The sequence below is a fragment of the Furipterus horrens genome, unplaced genomic scaffold, assembly GCF_987537825.1.
Source record: "Furipterus horrens unplaced genomic scaffold, mFurHor1.1.pri manual_scaffold_2, whole genome shotgun sequence".
NCBI lineage: Eukaryota > Metazoa > Chordata > Mammalia > Chiroptera > Furipteridae > Furipterus > Furipterus horrens.
Window position 1 is genome coordinate 13536382 of NW_028327172.1, and position 16711 is coordinate 13553092.

Genomic DNA, 16711 nt, shown 5'->3' on the forward strand with positions numbered 1-16711 from the left:
GACACAGCTCTATAGCCAATTGGCCAGACAAAAGTGACAGACGCATGGACTCTCCAGTCCCTACCTGGATCTGGCTCTTAGCTCTGCCTACCCACAGAGCCTTTTGGAAGTTAGTATCACCACACAGTTCCTAACTTACCTCATATGAGAATGGGAACATTGACAATCTCTGGAAGGTGGGCTGAGAAGACAACTGAGACCATGAAGTTCAAGGGCTTAGTTTTTTTCTCAAAAAAGATGTTCAAAGGGCACTTATGAAAGAGACTGGGGCCTCTCTGCTACACGGAAATGGCACTCCTTCCCTGGGACCAGGGCAAAAAAGGCCCACAGAGATTCCCCCATTCCAGAGAGCCAACAGGGACCCCGAAGGGAGAGTATCCGTATGGATGGAGGCTGCAGAGTCGGACTGGACCTGGCTCTCCCACCTCCTAGGTCAAAGCACATGGTTTCTCTGGGCCTTTGCTTTCATGCCTTGCAGAATGGGGCCAGGAATGCTGACTTCCTTAGCAAATTGTATGGACTGAGGATTAAATGATATGTGTAGCACTCCTCACGCCATGCCTGACATATGGTGGCTCTGTTCCTTCTTTTTTCCTACTGCCCAGCCACACGCGGCACCTCTACCTGCCCTTCCAGACACCGACCAGATACATAGGTGCAGTTCTCCACGTCAGAAGGGGTGAGGACTCGGGCGCGGAGGATTTCTGAGCCAGGGGAATGTGTGTGCAATGGTTCTCAAACTGGGTTCCCCGAGACTAACCATGTCCTAAAGCTATTTTCAGGATATCAAATATCTCTTGACTTCCTGTGAATTCAACTCCCCACATACAACTGGAAAGCGTGCAGGAGGGCCGTCGAGTGCTGTGTTCCAGCTGCCCTTCCATGTGGGCATCTGGCCCAGGATGAGCATGGGTGGGAGCCCCACACCTGCTGCTGTGGATCGCACGGTCTCAGGGTTCCTGGACCTGTCACAGTGTCCCCGTACCTGGGCAAGTGAGGGTTCTGGGCTTACAGGTAGATGTGTTTCCCCCAGAGGCAACCCGTTGTTTCTTGTAGAACAAAACCATGTGTTTCAGAGCGCTGAGGTTTAAGGGGAAGTTTCGTTTCACACTACTGTTCATGGGAGTGCTGATTCAGAGCCTCGCGCTTGTATATAGGTCATCAGCTTTCAGTAAAAGAAGTTCTTGGTCAAGAAAAGTCAGGGCAGCACTGATCCGGCCAACACCCTCACGTTGGAAACGACAAAACTGAGGCTGAGAAATGGAAAGGGGGTTTGGCCACGTTACAAAACCAGTTCGGGAGGGATCTGAATGAAACTGGAGCCTTGTTTCTTGAAGCCCAGGCCAGTGCCCATGGAAACACTACAAGCTCGATGTCTTGCTTATTTAATTTGGTAGCACGCATCTTCCTCTATTAGAATGTGCGCTTCATAAAGGCATGGATCTGTTTAGTGCCATGTTCCTAGTGTCCAGAGCAGTGCCTGGCACTTGGTGGGCCCTCAGTTAACATGTGGGAATGAATGAATGAATGAATGAATGAATGAATGGTGGGGAAAGAGCAAAGAGAGAAAGAAGACAAAAGAGTCAGCAAATCAGAGAAACAGAGAAAGACACATCAGAGAGAGAGAGAGAGAGAGAGAGAGATGGAGAAAGACAGGGAAAGAGAGTGAGACAGCAGGAAGTGATAAAAGAAGAGGCAGACAGAGAGGCAGAATTGAGGGAGTGAGGCAGCTGTGCCGTGGCGGGGTAGGGGGGCATAGAGTGGGGTGGGGGAGCAACTGCTGACTTGTCACCTGGGCAGTTCTTTAGGTGTAAGCAGGACGGGGTCTCCTGGTCAGAGGTGCTGCTGTATATTTCCTTTATTGGCCCAGCTTGTCCTATAAGAAAAAATATTCATTTACTGTAGGAAGTCACTAAAGAACAACCAGATTTCAGGAAGCTGTTTATGAAAACCCACCCTCCGGATACAAACTCAGGGCAAGAGCCTTGCTAATCTGGGTGCATGAAAGCTAACGAAAAGTGCTCCTCCAGCTCGGGAGGCCTGCGTGGGGCACCCGCATGTGCCCAGATGGCAGCTCTAGCTGCCCTTGCTGGGGCTGCACAAAGAACCACATCTTCAAAAGACCTGCAGTTTCTGGCACGACTTCATCTGTGCTGCTGTACTGCATGTGGCTGATGAACTGGGAGGGGACAATGGGCGTGGGTGGCCCATACCCCTGGATGCCACCTAGATGCCTCCTGGACATCTATAGTGATGACTCAGTGGAGAATGCCAGCAGGGCCCTGTTCATGAACCCCCTCCTCCCCGGCACCCTGATGCCAAGGAGAGAGAAATTAGGAGTTGGAAATGACTCCTTAGCTTTGCATATGGATTTGCCAGAAGGGTCCTTTAGAAAGTCAGCTCCCAGCAGTGGAAATGAATGTTTGGTTCCAGAAGTCAAATGGACCCAGGAGGAGAGTCCTGTTCTACCACACTTTCGGGGAATTCCATGGCCAGGTCCTGCTCCAACACCAGGCTAGAGGACAAGTTCCAGGAAAGATCTGAGGCCTGGGGGAGCTTGAGCTCAGTGGGGAGGAAGGGAGGACTTCTGGGGCTGTGGTGCCAGTTCAGATTCCTTCTTCCCATCCGCATCAGTCCATGCTGACTCCGTCACTGCTGCTTCTGCCCAGCCTGGGCCATACCTGCCTTGGCCAGATCCCTTGAGGCCTTTAGAAAGTAACTACCCTCCCTGAGATGCTAGGTTCTCCTCTGAAAACTGCGATTCTCAGTGTTGAAGCCAAAGGTGGTGATAGGAATTCATGATATGAAACACATAAAATGAAGTGATACGATAGGAAAACACTTGGAAACCTGTAAAGCACTGTTGCCATGAGCAGCTACTATTACCGGCATCATCGATATTGAAAGTAAGGGGGTGCTCAAACCACATTCACCAGTTATCAATGGGGGTAAGTGTGGGAGAGAACCATGGACATGTTGCTTACTCAGGATGTATAGAAACATCTTTCCATTAAATGGCCCCAAACTCAAGTGAATTCTTATGGTTTTATGACAACTGAAGCTAATAATAACATTTACCATGTACCAGACTATGCTAAGACTTTCTCCTGTATTCTCTTATATAATCCTCACCTAGGAGGTAGGTGCATCATCTTATTTTACAGATGAGGAAACTGAGGCTTGCAGACTGTAATGAACTGGCCTGACTTTATTCCCATGGTGAGTGAGACATGCCCATGATTCAGGCCCAAGTTTGCTGGACTCCAAAGCAGAGCTCCTGATAAAATACCAGTCTGTGGATGTGGTGCCCGAGAGAAGACACCAGAAAGAACGACTCTTATGCTTCAGTCCCCAAAGTCTTCAAGCCAGTTCTGCTCTGCCCTGAAACAGGCAGAAAGGCAGATGCCCAGGGAGCCAGCTAGCTTCCTCCCTCATGCCAGCAAGAGGCCTCTGGGGGACGACCCGATCCTGCCATCCCTTGACAGATGGGAGCCCTGAGGCCCAGAGAGGGGCGAGGTCATGCAGGGTTCTCCTCTGCAGGCTCCTGCAAGGGCCAGACAGCTTTATTAATCTTGCCCCTCCCATTGCCCCAGATAGCGCCTCAATCCCATCTGCACAGAGTGGGCCCAGGAGGAGGTTCTCTGATTAAGAAAAACAGCTCAGTTCATAAATCACTCCTTTTACTTTCACTGCCCCCAGCCCCTGGGCATGCTTTCTGGAAAGAGAGAAAAGGAGGCAGGTGGGCATGAGTGATGGGAGAAGCCCCCGTCAGAGGAAGCAAATGTATGGCACATCTGGGTTGTTGTGGAGTGAGAATAGTGCGGTACGTGCCCCTGTCAGGTGAGGGTGCTGTGGTGCAGGAGCGGCCTCACCTCCAAAAACCTGGGTTCTAACCTGCAGGGGCTCTGCCCTGACAAGCTGTGGGGCCTGGGCTACCCTCCCCAGCTCCTGAGCCTATGTTTCCTCCTCTGTGCCATGGGGATTCTCAATCTAACTCCCACGCTCACTCAGAGATGTGAAGGAGATAATGTTGGTGAAAGCACTTTAGCGGCGGCACGTCCAGTTCCTTCCTTCCTGTGCGTGCCAGACACCAACTAGTGCCAGCCCTGGGCTTGGTTCAAGGCACGGAGACTAAGGACTCACTCAAGTCCAGTGAGAGTCAATAACCTGGTACTTGGAGAGGAGTGTTAACAGCCACATCCACCAAGTGCTCTGGGCATGCCCAGTGAGAAAGAGAAACAAGCACTGGAGGGGGAGACGAGAAGCTGGGGAGGCCCGTGTGTGGGGAGGATAGGGCAGGGCCAACATTCCTTGGGCCCCAATGATAATGCACTGTGCCATGAGCAGTTACCTGTAACTATCTTTCCTGATCCTCCAAAAAGCTCTGCAAAATAGATACTATCCTTGTTCCCTTTACAGAGGAGGAAACTAAGTCACCAACAGGCTAGAAAGGCCTCCAAGCCAGAACTGACACCCAGGTCAGCCTGACGCTAAGACTGATGTGTTCCTTCATCAGGCTGGGGGCGGAGGCTCGGGGTGGTCAGAATAACAATGATTCTTGCCATCAGGTCCAAAGATGAGTGCAAAGGACTTAGCTGATCTCTCTCAGGCTGTGCCGGCTTCTGGTCTTCCCCTCCAGAGCTGGGCCTCATCCCGGAGACAGACGGTCTGGTAAACAAGCAATTGGCCCTAAATCCTGGCATGCCTGGCAATGGCGTGAACATGGGGAACATGGGACAAAGCTGAGTGGGGGATAAAATCTAATTAGGCTCCTGGGAGTGGCACCTTGAGGGTTAACTTCCAAAGCACTTTACATATATTTCCTCACTGACTCTTCTCAACCACCTCGGAAGCCAGGCACTGCTGCTTTACAAGTGAGGAAACTGAGGCTCAGAGATATGAAATCATTAGCTTGAAGTAACACAGTAGGTTGGAGGAATTGCTAGGACAAAGCAGGATTCCTCGTCCTTCTGCCCTGGCTGCCCTTCAGAGGGGTGACCCCGGGACCTAGGGCCTGCTGATCCCCAAAGTGACCAAGTCCATAGCTCCCATCCCCCATAAGGACCTGGGCTAGACTTGAGCCACAGAAAGTGCTCATCCCAGACACAAGCAATGAGTCTATTGTTCCTGGGTTCCTGCCTTCGAGCTGAGACGGCCCTATTGCAAAGGCCTCTAGGAATAAAGGTTCTACATCCTCTTGCAGAGAATTTTACTTGCCATGATCTAGATGCTGAAGGCAAGGCAACCTGGACAATTTGAACTTGGGCATGCGCAAGAAGAGTGGAGGTCACTGTGTGTGTGTCAGGAACAGGATTTGATCTCAGAACATGAGTCCAAGTCCAGTGTGGTGCCCAACAGCGAAGCGTAGCTGAGGCAGGAAGAGGGACTGAGTCCCAGGGTTGAGAGGGACAAGGAGGGCCAGGGAGGACATCCTCTCGCGTCCTGAGGCTGACCCTGCACTGTGCTTTGCCCCTGCCATGCCCTCCAGGGAAGCTTCCCTGACTACCAGCCTAGTAGTCTGGGGAAAGGTCGGCGTAAGAAGGACACCAGCAGACACTCCAAGTACAACAGCAGAGCTCCCAGGGCCCAGCGAGGACAGGTGCAGGCGGGCACACCTGGGAAGCCCTCTCAGATTGTGGAGGGGACACTCGGGTTCTGGGAGATACCGTGGGCATCAAGGGTACAGGAAAGGAGGCCAACTCAGCCTCCCAGGATTGAAGGGGGCAGGGACGTGTCCTCTGAATGTATCATTGCCATCGGACCTTCCCCACCAGACAGAATCTCAGGGCACAAGGGGGCACTGGAAATAATATTATCAATATAATACCTGCTCCTGCTTCACATGTGCCAGGAACCATGCTGAACAGGGTTCCAATGTCATCTACAAAGGGCAAATTATCCCCGAGTTACTGAGGCTCAGAGACCGTGAGTAGGCTTCCCGTGGTGGCCCAGCTGTGAGGGGCAGCACGGGGGTCAGACCGCAGAAGGCACACTGCTGCTAAGTGCCAGGAAACCTGCTGGCTGGCAGGCTATTAGCCAACGTGCCCACAAGGCATAAGCAAGTGGTGAAGAGAAAGAACTGGCAAACATGAGTCCTGGGGTCGAGAACGGATTCTGAGAACTTGGGTGGAGCCTGCCCTCTGCTCTGACCCTCAAGTCCTGTCCCTGTTCCCACAGACAACTGCCACTCTGAGCCTCTGCGTGGAGCAGGAACTCCAGCCCACCCTCCCCACAGGCAAGCAAGCTCTCAGGGCCTGGAGCTGCAAGAGACCCTTTGAAAAACTTGGCAATCCATCCTAAAATATTCAGGGTTGTTGCTGGGGCAACTTGGCTGCTACACAGCCTGGATTTAAATATTTAATGACTTCGTGGATATTAAGGGGGCCTGGGAACTAGGTGGGAAAAGGTCACAGGTCTGAACTGGGGTGACGGGGCCAGGGGAGCCTTGAAACTCCTGCCAAGGCAGCCCCCATGCCACATCCCCACAATGCAGAAAAGGGTGCCCAGGGTTCCTGGCTTCTGTTGCTGTACTTAGCCTGATCAGATCATACAGGTCAAAACATCCTGACCAGAGCTGGGGCATGTGGGTAAGATACAGAATTCCACTGTTGGGGGTAATGAGAGATATGGTTCGGGGGGAATTTTCTTCGGCAGGTAGACAAAGTATCTACTGTGTGCACTTCTCATGTATTTCCTTTGAACCTCACTGTAATGCTATGAGGCAGGCCTATTATATTATTTCCAATTTTCAGCTGAGAAAATTGGGATCAGAGAGATGAAGAGATTTGCCCAAGGGCACACAGCCACTGAATGGCAAACTTGAACCCAAGATGTTGTGGCTCCAAGTCAGTGCTCTTTCTGCTACATCTATCAGGAGTCAGTGCTGGTAACACTGCTTACAGCTAACGGCAGTAATGGCTGGCATGTAAGAATTCCTTTCTACAGGCCAGACGCTGGGCTAAGGGCTAATCCACTGAACCCTCACAACGACCTTGTGAGGTAGGCTCTATTACCCCCATGTTACAGAAGTGGAAACTGAGGTCCCGAGAGGGGAACAACACACACCAAGGTCACAGGTAAGCAGGGGCGCCTGGATTCAGGCTGCAGTCGCCCACTCCAGAGCCAGTGCTCTTCCTCTAGCTCTTCTTAGCCCAAATTTAGAAAGACGTTAGCAACAATAACAAATCAATCGATCAATCGATCAATCGATCAAATTTAAAGTCCTTTTTACCCTGGTGCTTTGTCCACATCCTCCCAAGTTGGTTGGGACGGCAAGAGGAAATTCTTCTAACAAGTTAGCAATAAAGATTTGTCAACTCAAGGTCTGGCTTCAGTGACTTACTCTATACACAAGACCCAAACACAGAAACCCATACTGACCGCAATACAGACGCAGCTACGCAGACACACACACACAGACAAATAGATACATGCACCTAGATAATGTACAGATATATACACAGACATATATGGATATAAACACAGACAGACATAGCCACACACATAGGTACAACCTCATTCTGATGTCTCTTCCTTAAGCAGGGAAGCTCCTCCTGGCATCTAATCAAATCCCCTTCTGCTTTATGTTACTCACAACACAGCTCTTTCCATCAACACTCGGAGGCTTTACAGCTCCCAAAGCCCTTTTATTTTTACGTTCTTGCTTGATCCTCACAGCGATCCAGCAAGGCAAGCAGGGCAGAGATGATTATATTTATGGGGAATGGGGCCCAGAGAAGTTAAGGAACTTGCCTGAGATGACACGGCTACTCTTTGAGATGGCTTCAACCTGGCTGTTGTGCCCTGTTTCTGCTGCTGATTTCAGGGCTCCTTCAATGACCCCAGGCTGCTGTCAATGTCCTGTCAATTTCACTTTGTCTGCTCCTCTCTGCAATGAAGTTCCTGGGCCTCGGCCTGTCTGTGTTTAGTGAGGGGACTTCACCCGTCTGGACTCACTTCCCTCCTGCCTTTGCATGTGGCACGAAGGGGTGGCCTCTCAGAGCGGGGTGATCCAGGGCTGTCCTGAAGCTTCCCCACAAGCGAGAGTAGGTTTTCTATGTGGAGGACAGAATGGCAAGGCTTCCTCCTGAACCCCCCAGGGCCCAGGAACTGCCATTGGAGCAGCAATCAAGTGCCCCCTCCACCCTGCAGCCTCATGGTTACATTTGCTTGGCAATAAATATCAGAGACACCAGGTCTTCCCAGGGCAACTACAATTGATTCTAGTCACCTGGTCCAAATTAGGGAGGAATGACTACAGGTATTTAAAGCAGAGAGACCGTGACAGAGGGCTCCACCTGGCTTGAGAAAAGTCTGCGAGAAAATGACTTAAAGGGAAAAGCGGGGGCCGGGGTTTAAGTAGACGGACAGGAAGGAGCCAGAGAGCCCTGTTTTCTTTCCTCCCCATAAAACATCATCCCAGCTGCCTCTAAGAGCCCTAAAGAAAGATGCAGGTCAGGGGTGGAGGCAGGGAAAAGGCTGGTCTTGGAAGGAGACAGGGGTCTCAGACTAAGGGGAACAAGGAGCTGCTCCATCCCTCCACAGAAGGCCGGCTCACCAGTTCCACTAAACAGCATTATTCCGGCCAGGAAGGATACTGGCAATCCTGCCAGGATCCTCGGGGATGCGCAAGTATTGGTCTTACTGAGCTCAAGAAAATCTTTACTGCCTTTTGACAAAATAATAACAAATAATAGCATGAAGAAATAAAACTTCTCCAGGTCTTGGTTTCTTCATCTCCCCTTGCTCTTCCATTGGGCCAGGGGTGGCGGGCAGGAGTGGAGGAGCCAAGAGAAGGGACATGAACTTGGAGGGGACATGAGAGGATGTGCCAAACACTCGTCTACAGCAGGGTTGGGAACTCTTTCCATTAAGGGCTAGGTAGTAACTATTTTAGGCTTTGTAGCTATATGGTTTCTGCCACAAGGACTCAACCCTGCTTTGTTGGAGAAAGCAGTCACCAATTGCACATTAATGAGGGGACATGGCTGTAGGCCAGCGCACTTTATTTTCCAAAAGGTTTGCAAATCCCTGACCTTAAGGAATATTTAGGGACTCGCCTTGGGCTAAAGTAGAGGAGTGGACGTGAATGTGTTTCCCCCAGCTGTGGGGGGTAGGGCGAAGGAGAGAGACTATAGAACTGGGTATGCAGACAGCTGGGTTCCAGCCCTGTATTCAGGCTGTGCAGCTTCTGCCAAGTCCCAGCACCTCTCTGAGTCTCACCAGCTTCACTGCAAACACAGGGATAAAGACAGAACAGGGTTGTCGTGGGGATCAAAGGATGCCCTCATGGGTGATGGGCAGTGCCCTCAGCAACCAAAACATACTGGGTGAAAGGCTAACTCAAACTGTATGAAGAGGGGCTCTGGCCATGCCTCTTGGGAGCCGATGTGGCCTGGCTAAGAGCTCCAAGTGGGGTGCCAGGGTCTGAACAGCACAGTGTGGAGCTGTCCAACTTGGGGTGGGGGGCGGCTGAATAGAACCAGAGAAGCTGGTGCTGGTCACCCTCCGGGGCCAGGGCCCGACCCCACTGCCCTGTCAGATCGCAGGAAGAAGCCCCCCTGGATTGCATCCTTTGCCAAGAACTCTTGGGAGCAGGACTCTGCTGCATAAGGGTTGCTGGAGGGCCGGAGAAGGCTGACCCTTCAGCTGCAGCCACCACCAAGGCTGGCGCATGGCAATGTGTCTGGGCAGCCCTTTTCAGCCTGCCTGCTGCAGGCCTTGGTCCCCTCTCGGAGGTTCTCGTGGGTGAGAGAGGACCGACGACCGATGCCGAGTGCATTGTAAGCCAAGGGTGTGCCCTTTGATTAGCCGGCTGCGCCTGGATAGGTCTCTCCTCTGTTCTGCTGAGGCCCAATAGCAATTCCAAGGCACAGGGAGGCTGGCGGACCCCGTGGCAGGGTCTGGGAGGGGAGGAGGATGGTGATGTTTGCAATGAGAAGAGTTAACACTTAGAGGGCTTACTACATGCCAGGCACAGTTCTAAACACTTTGCATCTATTAACTCAATTTTCACAACAAGCTACGAAGTGGGTATAATTGTCATGCCCATTTTATAATTAGGAAAACAAGGCACAGAGAAGTAAAGTCACTTGCCCAGAGTCACATAGCTATTAAGCTGGCATTTGAACCTAGGCAGTTAGTTCCAACATCTGGGCTCAGAGGATGTTGAAGATCTCCCTGAGTTTGTGGGTCAAAGCATGGACCTCTCCAGAATCAGGAAAACGGCTAGAAAAGTGTTGCGGTAGGCATCAGGGGGCTCAGGGGCTAGTCCTTGCTCTGCCACTAACCAACAATGTGACACTGAGCAAGTCCCTCGCCCTCCCTGAGCTTCTCTAGGGAGGCAGCAAGCATAGTGACCAAAGGCATCAGAGTAACCAGGTGCAACTGTCTTCCCCACTTGCTACCTGTGTGGCCTTGGCCTCTGAGTCTCATGTACCCTGTGATCTCATGGGTCATGTGAACGTCCACTGAGACCACAGCGTCATCTGGAAGCCAGCTCGTCTGCCCTAGACCCAGTGCCAAAGCTGAGCAAACCTCTGGGTGTCACTGGCTCCATTCGTGGGTGGAAAGAATTCAGTCCTTTTCCTAATGGAAATGACTGTCTGAATATTTGATGAGCAGTCCTCATCATTTAAAAATGCGAATACAGCTCTATCTGCGGCATCCAGAGCTAAGAAATGTCAGTGAGGTAAAGGGGTTGGGGTTTAAGAAGGCCCTGCTGGAACACTGAGAACTCGGGGAGCAGAGGGAAGGAAGGTGGCTCCTAGGAACACCAGACCTCAGGGTGTGCGGGCTATGCCTGAGCTCAGCAGCGAAGACCACGCACCCACTCCCACGCACTTAAGCTGCCCTGCGGAGCACAGACAGAAATGATGCTGGTCACCTGTGTGTCCCCTATGGGGCCAGGTCGGGAGTGCTGAGACGAGGGCCATGGAAGGAGGATTTGGGCCAGACTCAAATCAGTCAGCCTGGTACCTTTCCTCAGTGCCCGAGGAAGTAAAGATATAATGTAACGCCCTTGGGTCTGGAGATCTGGGTTTAAGTCTAGGATGCACAGTCAGCCGGCTAGCTTTGCCATTGGACCAAGTCCCCCTCCTTCTGCCTTCTGCCCGGCTGTTCCTCTGACTCTCCATTACAGGCCTTGTCCCTCTGTCTCTGTCCGTTCTCCTTCCCCTCTCTCAATGCCCACATGTACATGTGTATACATGGGCACGCATGCGCATACACACACACACACTCCGACTGTTTCCTGGAGAGGTGGAAGGCTACCTGCTTACGTCAGCTGGAACGCTTCTGTTAAAGCACACCTCATTCAGAGGCCTGGATGTAAATCTCTGCCCTGGGACCCTGACCCCCAGCAGGCAGAGGTCACATTTAATTTGGAGGCCCAGCATGTGCGGACCACTGTATAACGCCGGCTTGCCCAAGGCAACTTCAGGACTGTTGGGGCCCTGCTGAGAACAGGGGTTCTGGGGAGCCTCCTTGCTGGGAAAAGGAAGAGCCTGGCAGGTGTTTCATTTCCCCCTGGCTGCCCGGTAATTAATTAAGCTAGGGAAAGACTCAGCAAGTTCACAGGGCAAGGTCAGGATTTCCAGGGACGTGGGGTGGGGAGGGGTGGGTGTCTGGAGCAGGCTTGAGAACATGGCTGTCCTGGGCTCCAGTCAGACCCCATCCCTAGATGCTGTGTGACCTTGAACAAGCACCTCTGAACCCCTGTAAGGTGACTCCAGAGCCACAAGGGCCCTGACCACTCGTGCAGGTTCGGGTCACATACAGGCAGACCTAAGCAGCAGGGCTAATGTGAACAGCTGCCTCTTCCAGGGTGTGATTCTGAAAAGCAAATGTTAGAGAAGAGATTCTATGGGAAAGAGTCATCAGCGGTGACATCAAATTGGACTTTCCAAGGTAAATGTTCCAGTAAGAGATAAACCTGAGAGAGACCCTGGATCCCACTACCTTAGTCACTGACGGTATCAGCCCCCTCCCAGCTGTGCGCCCCAGGGTGGGCAAGGTTCCCGGGTCAGCGGGAGTGGATGGAATAGGGGTGCGCTTAGAACAGCGCAAGCTCAACGAACACCTGCATGCATTGCTGGGTTCCGGGGGTGGGATGCACAGTTTCATTTATATCTCATTGAAGCCCTCCTGCCACCTGGAAAGGTATTAATATCCTTGGTTTGCAGATGAGCTGACTTGTGGGCACGCTAAAGCCCCAGGCTTTTGCCTGGCTCTCTGCTACTTTTCAGTTACTTCACACCAGTTTAAAGGCATGTTTCCCTCTGAAATATGGATTTAAGGATCCTTTGCTTGGCTCCATCAGTGAGGCTCAAAGAAATCCTTTCTTCCCATCATGCTTTGCTCTTATCACCAGGTCACCGCTCCCCAGCTGTTCCCAGAGGGCGCTGGGCAGACTGGCCTTCAGGGTCAGTGGCAGAGGTTCAGAGGGAGGCTGGGGCCAGAAGCCAGGGCTTGGGAAGGTGCTGTGGAGCGGCTCACCAGAACCTGGTGTACTTTACAGAGCTGCGCATGCCAGACGCAGTTCTGACTCCCATGACTCTGTGTGCTCGATGCTATTATTATGTTCATTATTTAATTGTCAAAACCTAGACTCAGAAAAGTGAAGTCACTGTCAGCTAGACAATGGCAGGGCTGGATTTGAACCCAGCAGCCTGGGCTCTTAACAAGTGCTCAACACTGTCCCTCTCCCATCTGTGACAGCAGGAGCCCCAGGCCTGCAGGCTAATCCCTTTTCTGGGCAGCCTCCTGGGACCGCAAGGTGAAGAGGGAGGCTGGTAGCCTGCTGCCCCCAACCAGAGTGGAGTGGTGTTGTCCTGGTGGGTGGGCTCTCATGGAGGAATCCATTGCTTTCTCATCCCAGAGAATGTCAAGGCTTGAAGGACCCCAAGGTCCTTCAAGTCCCCATCATTATAGAGATGATGGCTCCAAGGACCTGCCCCTAGTCACACCACATATTCTGAGGTCATCACATCATGGGCTGGTATGATCTTATGATTCTGTTGCCCTCTCTCTGCAGCTCACTTCTCAGGTGCTCTGTGGCTCAGAGGTGACCCTCAGGCTGGGCCCCTGCACCCAAGATGTCTCAGGAAGTGAAAATTTCCCATGTTTAGGAGACGTTCTCAGTGCTTCGTCTGCACTCTCCTTTAATCCCCACAACATCACTAATAATCTCCCCATTTGCAGACGAGGAGATGGGGTGACAGGGCAGTGACACCCTCCTCCACGGTTATATGGCTGAGCAGAGGAGAAGCCATGGTTCTTGGACTGCCGGCAGGCAAGCACAGAGACAGCTTCCAGCCCTGCTGATCCGGCTGTCCTCCTCCTGGCATTCACGCCCCACATCTTGGACTTCGTTTGGAAGAAGGGGACAGGGAACAGGTTTGCGAAGGAAGCTGCATTGCACTGGGCGCCTGGAGGCTCTTCTGGCAGGGGCACTATTAGGGGTGCCTCTGGGTCAGCTTTTGGATGGCACGGCTTGTCTGAGATGGAGCCTCAGAGGCCCAGGACTGGACAATGGGCCAGTGATAGGGAGGCTCTAGAAAAATAGGCAGAGGGCCCGACTCCGAGGCAGCCACTTGCCCTTAAGTTTGCAGAGGACAATGGGACACTGCTGTCCTTTCACCCCCTGACATTCTGGCCTCCAGGAAACTATCCATGGGGGACCACTAACATCCAGCTCTGGTTGAAGAAGTCCTCTACCCTGGCACTTACTCCTGCCACACCCTCACCACAGCTTACAAGCCCCTCCCCCACAATGAACCCATCTCTGACCACTCCTCTCTCACCCCACTCTAGACAGCTTGAGTCACACTGGTGTCTTCCACATGATAAGCACATTCCTACCTCAGGCCCTTTGCACATGCTGGTCCTCCTGCCTGGGACTCCCTTTCCTTTAGAGATTCCTCATGGCATATTCCCTCTTACATTCAGGTCTCTGATCAAATTCCTCAGGGAGTCCTTCCCTGAACACCCTACCTCCACCCCTCACCAGCCTAAAACAGCCCCTCCCTCTCCCCAGTTACTGTCCATCTCCTTGTGGTTGATGCATCTTCTCTCCTCTTCCCTCAAATGCAGGGGAGCGGCAACTTTGTCTGATTCATTGATGAATCCCAGCACCTAATACAGTGCATGCCGCAGAGTGAATGCTCAGTGGATGTTTGGGAAAGGAAGGAAAGTAGGAAGGGAGGGAGGCATGAATATCTGTGTGGGTCTCTTTCACACATTTCTTATGAAAACTTGCTAAAACTTTATTGAAAGATGCAGGGCCATCGACATAATTTGCAGGGCCCAGTAAAAATGAGGGAATCTTACTTTAAAGTTAAGAATTCCAAGCCACAACAGCAGAGAATTAAACCAAATGTCGGACCCTTCCATGCACACAAGGCCCTGTGTGACAGCCCAGGTTGTATACCTGGAAAGCCAGCCTTGGGGAGGTGTTATCACCATTACCATTGTGCCATTCATTCAGGGAATCAGAAGATCAGAGAGCTGTAGTGCCTTGTCCAATATCACACAGCATTATACTATGACTTAGAACCTCACTCCCTCCCCAGTCCTTGTGGTGGTTACGAAAGGAATCCTATCAGCTCCTGCACATCTGGGGACCCAGCTCTTGAGAAGAAAGGAGCAAGCTCGCCTATGACTCTCCTATATTGTATATGCTTTTTCTTTTTTGCATTTTACTTCAAAATATGTTTACAATTGTTTTAATATAAAAATAAGGTATAATCTTCCAAATCTTTAAGAACTGATGATCTGTTATGACACGTCCTGAGACTTGGTGTGTCCTCTGCTTCAGCAAGGAGCCCCAGGCCCTACGGGTACTCACAACTCAGTTGAAAAAGCACCATCCTAGGCAGAGAATCCTAGCACAGGCCCAACAGCCAGTGCTGCACAATAAATGTGAGTTTCACTCCCTCCCTCCTGCTTGCTCCGGAGGAAACCACCTCCAGGATGGCCACAGACCCAGGTGGCGGGGAGCCTTCCACAGGCTCAGTGGAGACTCCAGAGCTCATTATTTCATCAGAGAGAGAGGGGAGGGGGCTTGGCTCGTTCCCTCCTGGGGGATGTGCCCCAGCCTGTTAGCGGGAAGAGGAGGGCGTTATTGCCCAGCCAGGTTCATTCACCACGCTAATTGGAGCACGTAATGGTGTGTTAATACAATCTAATTTGGGGAGGCGGGTGCACGAGGTCTCTGGGGTGGGGTGCGGCATGGGGGAGGAGGGCCGCTAATGATATTGCCAAGGGGAACTGGGAATGTGGTTGAAATGCTTTGCAAAATGATATCTTAATCCAAAGGATTAAGGATCCAAGGATCCAAAGACTTGAAGTCTATTGTGCTGCTGGTTTTGAGTGTGTGTGCATGTGTGTGCATGTGTGTGCACCCGGGGATAGCACGGTCAGTGGGCCTATGCACGGTGCAGGGTGTAAGCCATGGGGAGGGGGTGGGACAAGAACATGGCTGTCTCACATCTAAAGGCAGACGTCAGTGGTCTAATTTGGAGAACACAAACAAAGGCATCTCTTTTCCCATGACTAACTCACCCGGCCCCTATTAACACTAATTAGGAGGGCTGGGAATTCCCGTAACTTCATAATTACTGTTAACAGACTTCACAGGGGCCATGAAGGAAATGGGACACCCCATCCTGTTTTCATAGCTAAGGTGATAATGGCTCAGGTGGTCACTATGACCTTCACACTCCTCCAACCCTCCAAGGCACTGGCATTCCCCCCAGAGACCCCAGATGACCAGGATGACAGTCTAATGCAGGGGGCTGGGGCTCCCTCATGGGCTGCTTCCACTGCCTCGTTAAGGTGAGGAGGGCCTCTGGGTGAGACCGTTAAGGGTGAGACCTCTGGGCAAAACGTGCTGGTGTTAGCGGCTGGTTCAAGGCAGAAGCCAAAGGAGGGTGTGGAGTTACCCCAGAAAGAGACCCCCAACTGGACCTTGGGCCTGGAGGTCGAGCAGTGGACAGTCCCTCCTGTGCTGATGTTGACCCACAGCCGCTGGCTCAGGCCACCAGACCTGGACGGCCCACCCTCCCTCCCTCTTAGGCCCTGTCCATTAAGATGAATCATATTTTAAAGGCACCTCCCAAGAGCTGCCAAGATCACGGCAGTGACTTCACAGCGTCATTAGGCCCTTCCCCAGCCTGCCGTGCGCTGCAGACAGACGTCTTAGGAAACCACAGTGAGGCCATTACAGGGACCCCCTCAGCTGCTTGGCGGCAGGATGGCCACTTCTGCCAGATGACAGGCGCAGGGACTTCCCAGAAGCCCCATTCACGCAGACCCTCCCCTCGGCCCCCCTTCCTCAGCCCTGGCAGCCCCTCACCCCCCGCTGCTGTCCCCTTCCCCCAGCCCCCCAGTGTCTCCCTGTGCCTCTGCCCCACCCCCAGGAAATGCTGTCCGTCTGTCTAGGGCTTGGGGCCTGGCTCCACTTTCAGAAGACAGTTCTTTGTTCTTTCCTGTCTGCCCAGAATCTCAGATGCTCCGTATATGAGGGAGTTTAAAGAACACTTTCTTAATCATATTAAAAAGGACTGACATTGTACCAAAATGAACTAACTGACTGTGGGTGATTTTCTTTTCTTCTTTATACTCAGGTGATTTCTATTTTTTTTTTTTTTTTTTCTTACAAAGAACATGTATTATTGACGGAATTGAAACAAATCATTGTGAAAGGACAATT

General features: G+C 52.0%; 1 protein-coding gene across 2 annotated transcripts in view; it reads right to left on the reverse strand.

Moving 5' to 3' along the window:
• Positions 1 to 16711, reverse strand: part of TSPAN18 (tetraspanin 18) — a 161520-nt gene that overhangs the window by 19567 nt on the left and 125242 nt on the right. For both annotated transcript variants that reach the window (XM_090267569.1, XM_090267568.1), the window contains one exon: positions 1793 to 1876. The gene's annotated coding sequence lies outside the window, so the exon portion shown is untranslated. The remainder of the gene's footprint in view (positions 1 to 1792; positions 1877 to 16711) is intronic.